Source organism: Macaca nemestrina, chromosome 1, assembly GCF_043159975.1.
Source record: "Macaca nemestrina isolate mMacNem1 chromosome 1, mMacNem.hap1, whole genome shotgun sequence".
Lineage (NCBI taxonomy): Eukaryota > Metazoa > Chordata > Mammalia > Primates > Cercopithecidae > Macaca > Macaca nemestrina.
The window spans coordinates 55,515,041-55,530,271 of NC_092125.1; the positions used below are offsets into that span (position 1 = coordinate 55,515,041).

Genomic DNA, 15,231 nt, shown 5'->3' on the forward strand with positions numbered 1-15,231 from the left:
AGAAGAAAGAATTTCAGAACTTGAAGTCAAGGCCTTCAAATTAACCCAATCAGACAAAGACAAAGAAAACAAACTAACAAAGTCTCCAAGAAATACGGGATTATGTAAAATGGCTAAACCTAAGAATAACTGGTGTTCCTGAGGGAGAAGAGAAGTCTAAAAGTTTGGAAAACTTATTTGAGAGAATAATTGAGAAAAACTATCCTGGCCTTGCTAGAGATCTAGACTTCCGAATACAAGAAGCTCAAAGAACTCCTGGGAAATTCAGAAGATCACCACCAAGGCCCATAGTCATCAGGCTATCTAAAATAAAGATAAAGAGTAGAATCTTAAGAGTTGTGAGACAAAAGCATCAAGTAACTTATAAAGGCAAACCTATTAGACTAACAGCAAGTTTCTCGACAGAAACCTTATAAGCCAGAAGACACAAGGGTCCTATCTTTAGCATCCTTAAACAAAATAACCATCAGAATCTTGTATCCTAAGAATCTTGTAAAACTAAGGTTCATAACTGAAGGAGAGAAAAAGTGTTTTTGAGACAAACAAATACTGACACAATTCACCACTACCAAACCAACACTACAAGAAATGCTAAAAGGAGTTTTAAATCTAGAAACAAAACCTCAATGTACACCAAAATAGAACCTCCTAAAGCAGATATCTCACAGAGTCTATAAAGCAATAACACAATGAAGAAAAGCAAAGTATCTAGTTAAAAACTAATACGATGAATAGAACAGTACCTCACATCTTAATATTAGCATCAAATGTACATGGCCTAAATGCTCCACTTAAAAGATACAGAATAGCAGAATAAATTTAAAAAAAAAAAACACTAACCAAATATCTGCTGTCTTCAAGAGACTTACCTTCAAGAGACTTACATGAGGACTCACATAAACCTAAGGGGGTAGAAAAAGATATTTTATGCAAATAGAAACCAAAAGCAGGCAGGAGTAGCTATTCTTATACCAGATAAAACAGACTTTACAGCAACAACAGTAATAGAAGACAAAGAAGGACATTATATAATAATAAAAGGGTTAGTCCAAGAGGAAGATATTACAATCCTAAATTTATATGCACCTAACACTGGAGCTCCCAGATTTTATAAAACAATTACTACTAGGCCTAAGAAATGAGATAGACAGCAACACAATGTTAGTGAGTAACTTCAATACTCCACTGACAGCACTAGACAGATCATCAAGACAGAAGGTCAACAAAGAAACAATAGACTTAAACTACACCCTAGAACAAATGGACTTAACAGATATTTACAGAACATTTTTCCCAACAACTGCAGAATATACATTCTTCTCATAAGCACATGGAGCATTCTCTAAGATAGACCATATGATAGGCTGCCAAAAAACAAGTTTCAATAAATTTAAGAAAATCAAAATCATATCAAGTATCTTATCAGATGACAGTGAAATACAACTGGAAATCAACTCCAAAAGAAACGCTCAAAACTATACAAATACATGAAAATTAAATAATCCACTCTTGAATGATTTAGGGGTTAACAATGAAATCAAGTTGAAAATGTAAAAGTTCTTTGAAATGAATGATAATAGTGATACAATGTATCAAAACCTCTGGAATACAGCAAAAGTGGTGCTAAGATGAAAGTGTATAGCATTAAATGCCTATATCAAAAAGTCTGAAAGAGCATAAAAAGACAATCTAAGGTCACGCCTCCAGGAACTAGAGAAATAAAAACAAACCAAACCCAAACCCAGCAGAAGAAAAGAAATAACAAAGAAGAGAGCAGAACTGAATAAAATTGAAATAACAACAAAAAAAAATACGAAAGAAAAATGAAACAAAAAGCTGGTTCTTTGAAAAGATAAACAGAATTGATAGAACATTAGTGAGCTTGACCAAGAAAAGAAGAGAGAAGATCCAAATAATCTCATTTAGAAATGAAATGGGAGATACTACAACCAATACCACAGACATACAAAAGATCACTCAAGGCTACTACTATTCATCTCCTGGAATTCAACTCATTCCAGGAGATGAATAAGTTCATGAAAATATACAACCCTCCTAGATTAAATCAAGGAGAAATAGAAACCCTGAACAGACCAATAATAAGCAGCGAGAATGACACGGTAACCAAAAAAAAAATTGCCAACAAAAAACATATGGAACAAGATGGATTAACAACTGAATTCTATCAGACATCCAAAGAATAGGTACCAATCCTACTGAAACTATTCCAAAAGATAAAGAGGAAATCCTCTGTAAATCATTTTATGAAGCTAGTATCACCCTAATACCAAAACCAGGAAAGGACATAACAAAAAAAGAAAACTACAGACAAATTTCCCTGATGAACAAAGATGTAAAACTCCTCAACAAAAAACTCCTCAAATAGCTAACTGAATCCAACAGCATATCAAAAAGATAATGCACCATGATCAAGTGAGTTTCATACCAGGGATGCAGGGATGGTTTAACATACCTGAGTCAATAAACATGATACATCACATAAACAGAATTTAAAACAAAAACCATATGATCATCCCAATGGACGCCAAAAAAAAAAAAACAAAAAAAACAAAAAAAAAAAAAAAAAAACTTTTGAAAAAAATCCAGCATGCCTTTAGGATAAAAACCCTTAACAAAATAGGCATAGTAAGGACTTAATTCAAAGTAATAAATATGACAAACCCACAGCCAACATTATACTGAATGGGAAAAAGTTGAAAGCATTCCCCCTGAGAAGTGGAATAAGACAAGGATGCCCACTTTCACCACTTCTATTCAACATAGTACTGGAAGGCCTGGCCAGAGCAATCAGACAGGAGAAAGAAATAAAGGGCATCCAAATTAGAAAAGAGGAAGTCCAACTGTCACTGCTTGCCTATGATATGATCGTACACCTAGAAAATCCTAGGCTCAGCCAAAAAGCTTCTAGATCTGATAAATGAATTCAGTAAAGTCTCAGAATATAAAATCAATGTATACAAATAAGTAGCAGTGCTATGCACCAACAATGACCAAGCTAGAATAAAATTAAGAACTCAATCACTTTTATGACAACTGAAAAAAAAAAAAAAAAAAAAAAAGGAATATACTTTACCAAGGGGGTAGAAAGAGCTTTACAAGGAAAACTACAAAACACTGTTGAAAGAAATCATAGGTGACACAAACAAATGGAAACACATCCATGCTCATGGATGGGTAGAATAAATATTGTGAAAATGACTATACTGCCCCAAGCAATCTGCAGATTCAATACAATTCCTATCAAAATACCACCATCTTTCTTCACAGAACTAGAAAAAACAATCCTAAAATTCTTATGGAACCATAAAAGAGCCCATATAACCAAAGTAATACTAAGCAAAAAGAACAAATCTGGTGGCATCACATTACACAAATTCAAATTATACTACTATAGTAGCTGTAGTAACTGAAATGGCATGGTACTGGTATAATGTAGTCCAATGGAACAAAACAGAAAACCCAGAAATAAAGCCAGATACAGCCAACTGATCTTCAACAAAGCATACAAAAACATAAATCAGGGAAAGGACACCCTATTCAATAAATGGTGCTGGAAAAACTGGCAAGCCATATGTACAAGAATGAAACTGGATCCTCATCTCTCATCTTATAAAAAATCAACTCAAGTTGAATCAAAAAATTAAATCTAAAACCTGAAACCATAAAAATCCTAGAAGATAACGTTGGAAAAACTCTTCTATACATTGGCTTAGGCAAAGAATTCATGACTAAGTCCTCAAAAGCAAATGCAACAAAACCAAAAATAAATAAATGGAACCTAATTAAACTAAAAGCCTTCTGCATAGCAAAAGAAATAATCAGCAGAGTAAACAGGCAATGTGGGAGAAAATATTCACACACTATGTATCTAAGAAAGGACTAATATCCAGAATCTACAAGGGACTCAAACCAATCAGGAAAAAAAAAAAAAAAAAAAAAAAAAAAATCCCATCAAAAATTGGGCAGAGGGCATGAATAGACAATTCTCAAACGAAGATATACAAACATCCAACAAACATGGAAAAATGCTTAACATCACTAATTATCAGGGAAATGCAAATTAAAACCACAATAAGATACCACCTTACTCCTACGAGAATGGCAATAATTACAAAGTGAAAAAACAACAGATGTTTGCATGGATGTGGTGAAAAGGGAACACTTTTTCAATGCTGGTGGGAATGTAAACTAGTACAACCACTGTGGGAAACAGTATGCAGATTCCTTAAAGGACTAAAAGTAGGACTACCATTTGATCCAGCAGTCCCACTACTGGACAGCTACCCAAAGGAAAAGAAGTCATTATAGGAAATGACATGGACATGCATGTTTATAGCAGCACAATTCTTTATTGCAAAGATATGGAACCAACCTAAGTGCCCATAAACCAAAGAGTGGATAAAGAAAATTGGGTAGATATACATAGAATACTACTCAGCCGTAACTAGGAATGAAATAGTCTTTCTCAGTAACTTGGATAGAGCTAGAGGCCATTATTCTAAGTGAAGTAACTCAAGAATGGAAAAACAAATATCACATCTTCTTACTTATAAATAGGAGTTAAGCTATGAGAAATGCAAAGGCATAAGAATGATATAATGAACTTTGGAGGCTTGGGTTGGAGGGAAGTTTGGGAGGAAAGTGAGGGATAAAAGACCACATATTGGGTATAGTGTACACTACTCAGATGACAGGTACAGTAACATCTCAGAAATCACTACTAAAGAATTTATCCATGTAACCAAAAACCACCTGTACCCCAAATATTATCAAAATTAATATTAACAAAATTTAAAAAAGAACAAGTTCATATAGTAATACTTCTTCACGTTTCTTCTAAGCAGCAGAATTATTCAGTTCACTCATTTCCATGTGTTTTGCCAATCTAAAAGATATTAGAATGATTTTAAAAAATCACAAAATATCTTGCATTTGGTGCCAAGAACAATACAATTAATTGAAATCAAACATATCATCTAAAATCTTAACCTGGGAGAAAAAAAAAATGGCAGTGGCAGAGAAGACTACACGAAACAGAGGACATAGAAATTTCTGAAAGAAGTTGATTATCTTGAAAGATATTTTTTGTTACTGTCCAGGTCAAAAGAGCAGCAGAACTCTAAAAGACATGTTCTGTTGTGGAGGGAGGCAATAATGGATTGAAAAGAGAGGGAAGGAGAAGATAATTAAATAAATACCGGTGACATCTAAAATGTGACAGGATGAGAAAGTTAAAAAAAAAAAAAAGTTCACCCTGTAAGGAAGGCCACCCAAGATAAATTACAAAACAAGATGCCACTAATTAGGCTGAAATTCCAACATTGCTCATTATGGTATTCAGAGTATCCAGCATAGCAAGATAATATCATGATCTGCCTTATAATATGCCCTGGGTCAAATTTGGCCAGGATTCTGTTAAATAATTTAAATAGATCTAGTTTCAAATGACCTCTAAATTCTTTCCTGCCAGATTAACATTTTTAAAATAATTAAATAAATATGTAGAACAAACTAAATGTTAGTTGCTTGTATATACTATTCACTTTGAACTTTAAAATACATAATGATCTTTACTGTTAACACTGCACTTTATTCACTGACAACATTATGTAAAGAAAGAGATTCTGATTGGATAAAAAGTTTCACATTGAAATTACTCTTCCAATAAATCAGAAGCCAGACAATTTTGATCCTTTGGTTTGGGTAGCTCTTATAAGTGCATATAATACTTCCCTATAATTTAATTTGAGAACCTTTACCCATAATTCATGCACAAATGACGAGAAAATTAACTTCCTCCAGGATTTGGAGCTTCAGAAAGAAGTTCCTGATTACTTGCTTGTGTTTCTTTCACACTTTCAGCATTACTTCAGAGTTAGTTTTAATTGAGACTTTTAATTTTGCTATTATTGAACTCAACAGTATTCCTTTTGGCTTTGGTTTTGCATTTCTGATGTGATGTATAGTAAGCCATTTACAAAGGATGGATAATTTATTTATCATATTCATGGAGAGTAAACAGATCCTTCCAAAGTTCTGCCATCTTGAACTAGTGGTATTCTATGCAATTTCAACACCAAGCTATTGAGTGTCTGCTATGAACCTGATGTCATATTAAGAGCTGGAGATTCAAAGATGAACAAAACAAAATTTGTGTTTTTAAGTGAATAAGTCATAATAGAGTCATAAGAGACTGGCCATCAAGGTCAACGTGGATATCAGATTAATTCATGTACATGAAAATCAGTTATTCACTTAATTTTTTTCCTCTGATTCCTACCAGAGCATCTAGGAGCAACAGACACAAATAAAATATTTGAGCACCTGTGAAGCAGGGTTTAGGGAAAGGGCAAATAGGTAAACAGTCACAAAACCTTAGAGTAACTGTCACAATAGAAACTATACCAAGAGGGTATGGAATCTGTACTAAGACTACAGGGAAAAAGTGAAGTTATAATTATCTGGAGTTGTAGCTTCATTCAACTTGGCATATTAAGAAAACTGCTTGCTTATCTACACTGCCTTTTTGAATTTCATCTTGTCTAAATAATGACAATATTTTTCTTCAATTTTTTGTTTATTGTATAGTCAATCCAAGTTGCTTTATTTTTCTAGTTTTCAAGGAACAACATTTTATCACTTGATTTATTTATAAAAATCATCTTTCGTGGGAGCTGTTTCCTATGGTGGTCCAATGTGCTCTGAATTTTAAAACACACCTACAGAGTGACTTTTCTTTACTTCTATAGGGGGTTTCAGAGTTGCCACTTGTTGTGGACTACGTTTTATTGTAATTTATTAGTTTGGGAGTACTATGATGTGTGCATAATAAACAGAATTTATGTACTCTATAATCTACTACAAACCCACATGAAGCAAATACTGAAGTTTGATTTTTGTATACAGAAATTTTGTTTGTTGGTTTGTTTCTAGGTTTATTTTTCCATCCAGATCCCTAGGCAGACAAAAAGTTCCTTTGTTAGTTTTCTGGGTCAGAGATTGGAATACTTCTAGTCCCACCTTAATAGACTAGGCGTTCCATCAAGGGTCTTGACACAGAGGTCTTAATTTGTCCTTCATACCTCTTGAGGACCAAATGCTGTATCTGCCGAATCCCTGAGGATATTAATTTGATATTAACTCACAGGAACTATACCCATACTTACCACCTGCCACCTCACTGACTCACCGATTTGGCTTTGTTTTGTTAGTTTTGAAGCCTCAATTACTCGTTTTGGGAGACATAGCAAATACTTTAAATATTTTTGGTATGTTTTATCTAACACTCTTGCCCTGATGTTGAAAGTCATTAGATTCTTCCATGCTACAAAAAAAAAAAAAAAAAAAAAGGCATGATTTCTTGGTGACTTTAAGACTATACTTTGTATGGAATCTGTATGGAGATAAAAGGTCAGTAAGCAAAAATGTTGACATGTGCATTAGCCTTCCTAAAGTTACATGGAAATGGAATGTTTATAACTATACTGTATGTCAATGATGAACTTAAGGAATACATTTTTGCCAGAAAATTGAAGAATTAACCCTTCTTTTTAAAATGAGAGAGATTTCTGATACTGCATTAGTTCATTTTGCACTACTATAAAGAAATACCTGAGGCTGAGTAATTTATAAAGAAAAGGGATTTATTTGGTTCATGGCTCTGCAAGCTGTACAGGAAGCATGGCACCAGCATCTGCTTCTGGGGAGGGCCTCACGAAGTTTTCAATCATAATGGAAAGCAAAGAAGGAGCAAGAGAGGAAGAGGGGAGGAAGTCCCAGGATCTTTTAAACAACTACATCTTACATGAACTCACAGAAGATAACTCACTCATTACCATGGAGAGGGCACCAAGCTGCTCATAAGGGACGTGCCCTCATGACCTGATCACCTCCCACCAGGCCCCACCTCCAACATTGGAGTCACATTTCAACATAAGATTTTGAGGGGACAAACATCCAAACTATGTCAGATCCCACTCACAAAAGACTAATTGCAGGCTGGGTGTGGTGGCTCACGCCTGTAATCCTAGAACTTTGGGAGGCTGAGGCAGGTGGATCACCTGCAATCAGGAGTTCGAGACCACCTTGGCCTACATGGTGAGACCCTGTCTCTACTAAAAAGGCAAAAATTAGCCTGACATGGTGGTAGGCGCCTGTAATCCCAGCTACTCTGGAGGCTGAGGCAGAAGAATTGCTTGAACCTGGGAGGCAGAGGTTGCAGTGAGCTGAGATCACGCCATTGCACTCCAGCCTGGGTGACAAGAGCGAGACTCCATCTCAAAAAAAAAAAAAAAAAAAGAAAGACTAATTGCCATGCTGATTGCCCTACCACTATAAACAACAAGAAATTCAGAGAGAATATAGGAAACATTGGTTTCAGATGTAAGACAACAGAAAGCAAGGACTTTGATCCATGAGAAAAGAGAAATGAGTAAAGTAAGCTCTACAATTGCATGGACTTACTGCCTAGAGGCAGCAGTTATCAGGCTGCAACAATGTGAGGGGGACCCTTTCAAAGCCTGGTGTTCTCACTGAGCTGAAGAGACAGAGATTGTATTTGAAGAGGCCATGGCAGCTAGAATGTGTGTAGCAGAGAAGTAGAGGATCGTTACAGATATCTACAGAGACGTCCCATTGTGTCTTTGCCTTAGATCCACAAATATGTGTGAAGAAACTACTCCAGGTCATAACGACTTATGTGAAAAGCATAAACAAAACAATTCCCAGATGTCAGATAGTTGGGAATAGTTTAGTTTTTCATCTGAGGGGGAAGACCTCCTAACATGGGTGTACAGAGAAGAGTTTTCCAATAGATACTAACTCAGTCAAAGGCCTAAACTAGCTTCACAATAAAGGCCATTCTGGACCCATAGTAATAAAGTTTAAAGCAAGCTTTTAAAAGGTAAATCTCATTTGTAAGGAATTTAACTGCATCCCAGAACAAAATGTCAAGACTATTTAAAGCAATACAATGAAATCTGGCATCCAAGAATATTTGGCATCCCATCAAAACTAACTAGACGTTCAAAAAAGCAGGATAATACACCCCATAGCCAAATTTTAAAAATCAATAGAAACAGGCCCAGAAATAACAGAGATGATACAGTTTGCAGACAAGGACCATAAAACAGCTATTACAAATCTTTGAAGATGATATAATGAGAAAATACATTGAACACACACACACACACACACACACACAGAGATCGAATTTCAGGAGGAAAAGTATAACATCTGAAATTTAAAAATATACTGGATATGGTAAATCAATGGTCATGAGAAACTGAAAAGCAGCCAAAGATAAAAGACACTATTTAGGCCGGGCGCGGTGGCTCACACCTGTAATCCCAGCGCTTTGGGAGGCCGAGAGGGGCAGATCACGAGGTCACGAGATTGAGACCATCCTGGCTAACACGGTGAAACCCCGTCTCTACTAAAAATAGAAAAATTTAGTCGGGCGTGGTGGCGGGCGCCTGCAGTCCCAGCTACACTGGAGGCTGAGGCAGGAGAATGGCGTGAACCTGGGAGGCGGAGCTTGCAGTGAGTCGAGATCGCGCCACTGCACTCCAGCCTGGGCGACAGAGCGAGATTCCGTCTCAAAAAAAAAAAAAAAAGACACTTTAAGGAACAAAGGTATGAATTACAGCAGATTTCTTGTCAGTCTATGCAGGCCAGAAGACTGTAGAATGACCATATTAAAGCACTGAAAGAAAAAAACCATTAACCTGTAAAAACATGCAAAAAATAATTTTTCAAAATAACAGAAATGGAGAGAATTTATTGCCAGCAAATTTGCACTACAAGAGACAGTAAAAGATGTTCTTCAGGTATAAAGAGAAACGACGCATATGCAAATACACATCTACAGAAAGGAGTGCAGAGTGCCACAAATGGTAATTGTGTGGGTAAATATGAAAGACACTCTTTTCACTTATTGATATCTTTAAAGGTAACAGTTTCAAACAATTTTCAAAAAATAATAATGTATTATACAATTTACAAGATATTTAGATATATATACGACAGAAATACCAAGGACATAGCGGAGAACTATCAGGTTTTTACACCATATATGAAGTGCTATATTTTTAAAGGTAATTCATGATGTTTATGGTATGTATTTTAAATCTAAGAGCAAACACGAAATAAAATTTTAAAGAGCGATATAATGCAAGCCATAGTGATGACAAAGTGTAATCATGAGAATCATTCAATTAATCAAAAAGAGGAAGAAAATAGGAAAAAATAAATAAATAATAAATGGGACAAATACAAAGCAAACAGAAGTATGGTGAATTTATTCCAATGCATATCAGTGATTATATAAAATGTGAAAGACCTAAACAATGCAATTGAAAGGCAGAGATCATCAGGTTGGACAAAAATGGAAAACTCAGTGAAATTCTGTATACAAAAAACCTTCTTTAAATATAATGACACAGATTGCTTGAATGTAAAAGGGCAATTGTATGCCATGCAAACACAAAGTAAGAGCGGTATTGGCTATAATTACATTGGAAAGAAATATTTTTAAAACAAGGAATATTACCTTTGATCAAGAGGAAAATTTCATAGTGATAAACAAGGCAGTTTATCAATAAGGGTAAAATCAAAAGTTTGAACAGGCTTAATAAAAGAACTTCAAGCTTTATAAAGCAAAAACTGATACAGCTCAAAGGAGAAAAGAAAATTTTACAATTCTAGTCAGAAATTTCAATACTGCTCTCAACTGATAGAACATGTAGACAAAAAAAATTAAAAATTATATAAATGACTGTAACAACATTATCAGTCAAATGGATGTCATTATTTATAGAACACAAAAGAATATATACACTTTTTTCAAATGCACACAAAATATGCATCATAAAACAAGCCTTAATACATTTAAAATGATTTAAATCATGCATAATGTTCTCTAATTAACATATTATGTTAATCTAATTAAATTAGAAATCAATAACAGAAAGGCATTTGAAAAAATCTCCAAATGATAGGAAAGTAAACAACACACTTCCAAATAACCCATAAGTCAAAGGAGAAATTTTAAAAGAACATATGTATTTTGATCTGGCAGAAGAAGAAAGATTAAATATCAGTATCTCCTTAAGACAAAAGAAAAAGAAAAGATTAAACCTAAAATAAGCAGAAGCAAGGAAATAAAAATGATAAGGCCCTAGGAGAGGGAGTGAAAGTGACAACTTAATGAATAGTTTCCTTTTGGGGTGATGAAAATATTTCAAAACTAAATAAAGGTGATGCTTACACAACACCAATGTACTAAATACTACTCAATTGCATACTCTAACATGGTTAGGTTTATATGCTAAGCAAATTTTTCCTCAATAAAACAAAATGATAAGAATATAAAGAAGTGATATAGAAACTGATTTAAAATTGAGAAAACCAATGAAACCCAAAGCTAGACACAAATTATTAGTATCAGAAATAAAAGATGGAATATAGTTGCAGACCCAATAGATATTAAAAGAATAGTAAAATCATATTTTGAACAACTTAATGCAAGTAAATTTTAAAACTTAAACAAATTTCTTGATAGATACAAATTATCAAAGCTCACCTGAAAATGAAGAGATGGGCGGAAGAGTCCTATATCTGCTAAGTAATTGAATTCATAGCTTAAAACTTTCCCTTAAAGAAAACTCCATGCCCAGATGGCCTCACTGTTGAGCTAAACCAAACACTTAATGAGAAACTAATACTAATTCTACACAAAATAGTTCAGAAACTAACAGGGGAGAAAAATTTCCCAACTCATTCTATGAGATCTAGGTTAGCTCCGATACTAAAATTGTAAAGGCACTAAAGAAAACTACACAGCAATATTTCTCATAAATGTAGACACCAAAATTCTTAGCAAGGTATCAGAAAATTGAATCCAGCAATAGATTTTTTAAAATAATACACTATGATTAAGTTGAATTGATCCTAGGAGTACAAGGTTACATTAACATTCAAAAGCCAAGTGACATTCTGGTTAGGTAACAATTGTTTAGAAAACAAAAAGCATAAATGATGAAAAATAAAACTGATAGACATTCTCAAATTAAAGACTTTTTTGTAAAGACACTATCAGGAAAATGAAAAGGCAAGCCACGAACTGGAGAAAAGGTTTGTAAAACATGTATCAGGGACTTTTATCCACAATATATTTTTTTAAAGCCAAATTTTTACAAGTCAGTAATAAGAGAAACAACTCAATACAAAATGCACAAAATAACTGAATATAGTATTCTCCAAAGAAGATCTATGAATTGCCAATAAGCACATGAAAAGACTCTCATGATCTTCGGTCATAAGACAAATAAAAATTAAAACCAAAATGAGATACCATTACACACAAACCAGAATGGCTGAAATTAAAAGGATTCACAATACCACTATGCGAAGTGAAAAAATTCATTGATGCAAAATTCTTGAAAAGGCAAAACTATAGTAAAAGCATATCAGTGATGGCCAGGGATTAGGACTGAGAGGAGGGGAAGGTGCGAAAGAGCACAAAACAACTTTTTAGGGTGAGGAACTGTTCTCAGTCTTGGTGTGGTGGTGGTTGCTTGACTATGTAATTGTCAAAATTCACTGAATTATAGTTTTGAAATGGGTGAATTGTGATGGATGTAAATTACATTTTAATAAAGCTAATTTGAAAACATATGAAAGATGCACCTTGAAAGGAAAAGAATCTTCACATAAAACAATAGTTGTAGGTGTCAGGAAAGCAACTTCATAATCCTGTAAAAATCTTGAAATCAAAACACCCAAGGACTTTTAGTTCACCTTATAATTTCATGTTAAGAATTAATTTTGAGACCCCACAACAATCCCTAAGAAAGGCATTCCCTTATTTTTATACGAAATTATCCTTTGCCCAAAATATGTGTATGAGCACCCATGTCTTATCTATAATTATTTGATAAGAAATATTGGTTACATTTTTCTAGTAGAAAGTTTTTAAAATATACCAGTTTCAAGCCTTATCAATTCTAATTTTCTTAGAAATTCAAATGATTTTCTAAGTTTGTCAACAAGGTGTATATAGGTGTATACATATATAGGTGTATATATATGTATACAGGTATAAGGTAAAGCACAGCATTTCTCCCTAACATGTGTTTCACAAGTTGGGATTTTTGCCTAATGGGTTGCATACAATTTGGACATTTATCAGATCTAAGAAAACTTAGCTCTTTTTCAAAAATATATTTTAAGTATTAGATTTTGGAGAAAACAGAATGAAATATTAAATGAATATTATATATATTATATATATTTATATGTGTGCTATTTATATCTAAATATATATTATACATCTAGATATATATTCATGATATATATGTACATATTCATAAGATAGATATCTAATGGATATATATCTTGAAATAGTTGATAGATAGATAGATAGATAGATAGATAGATAGATAGATATCTTAAAATCAGTCCCTAAATTAGAACTGGAGTTACCAAAAGTAATTTGTATATTTTAAATACATTATTTTAAATTAATGTTTAAATAGTGTTACTAAAAAACATCATAAATCTGAAATACACTCCATATTTAAAGTAGGTTGATTATAAAATAACAAAACTGAAGAATAAGTAGTTTGTCTTAAGTGCTGTTCTTGAACATGAGAAAAACAACTTTGTAGATGACATCTGTGGATATTCTGCAAGAGATCTTTAGATGTTCTCAGCAGCTTTAAAAGTCAATAATGGCTCCATATGAAAAAATTCACAACTTATGCCTTTGTATGTCCTCAAGCATGCTCCTATTGTTATCAATATAGTTATACAATAATCCAAGTAGAACTCCCCACTCCACCAACTAATAAGCACAAATACAATTAACAGAAAGAGAAAGAAAGAGGAGATAGATGCTACAGAGAACAGGTATATATAAGACAGATTATTTGAGATGAGATTATAGACTATGCTGGAAAGTGTAGAGAAGGAAAGAGAGAAAGAGGAAGGAAGGAAGAAAGAAGTAAGAAAAGGAAGGAAGGAAGGAAGAAAAGAAAGAAGGAGGGAGGGATGGAGGGAGGGAGGGACTAAACATTAATGCAATCTCCCAAAAAGATTTAGGGAATTCTGTACCGAAGATAAAGAAAAAACAAACAAATAAGAAACTTGCATAGAATATTTTATCAAAAAAGGATTGCCCAATACTTGTAGGAGAAAGTTGAAATAGAAAAGAAAGTTGTGTAGGGAATTCATGATAGTCACGCCATTTGATTTCGGCCCTGTACTTCTGTCTAATAGCAAGGTGGCTGAAGCCCAGCTGTGGGGTTCAAATCCCAGCTTGGCCTTTTGCTGCTATGGGACATTAAGGATATAATTTATCGTTTTTCTATCTCGTTTTTTGTTTTTTTTTTTTTTAAAAAAAAAAACCTCTCCAGGTGAATCTAATGAAAGACTAGGTTTGGGAGCCTGTGGATGAGATAAAAGTCTAAGATTCTATAGTTGTATTTCGTGGTTGTTGTATTAGACTGTTCTTGCATTGCTTTGAAGAACTACCTGAGACTGGGTGATTTATAAAGAAAAGAGGTTAACTGACTCACAGTTCTACAGGCTGTACAGGAAGCATGGCTGGGGGAGGCCTCAGGAAACCTACAATAATGACAGATGGCAAGGGGAAGTAGGCACGTCTTACATGACCAGAAGGAGGAAGAGAGAAGTGGGAGGTGCTATACACTTTTAAACAACCAAATCTCATGAGAACTCTCTCAACATCACAAGAACAGCAAGGGGGAAATCCGACCCCATGATCCAATCACTTCCCACCAGGCCTCTCCTCCAACAATGAGGATTACAATTAGACATGAGACTTGGGCAGGGACACAAATCCAAACTAAAGCAGTTGTACACAGCAAACCACCATGAATTCAAAGTAAATTAGATACTTGGAAATATTTTCTGTCCTTCAAACTATATTGCAGCTGCTACATACATAGAAGTTTTTCAATAAATATTGAATAATTCAAAGAAGACACTTATTTTAGAGAAATAATTCTTATTCATCTGGAACCTTCCACAACAGAATCTTATTTTTGTATTATTGATGCACTATTTTCCACATATGTACAAAATTGTATGCATATGTAATAACTCATTTTTACTTCTAGGAAATTCCCAGACCCACTACTATAATAATACTCTAAGTAGGGTATTTTATTTATATGTAAACACAAGCTG

General features: G+C 34.0%; 1 protein-coding gene across 1 annotated transcript in view; it reads right to left on the reverse strand.

Moving 5' to 3' along the window:
* The window catches only part of LOC105484665 (DENN domain containing 1B), a 321,512-nt gene that overhangs the window by 29,110 nt on the left and 277,171 nt on the right, over positions 1-15,231 (reverse strand). The window lies entirely within an intron of this gene.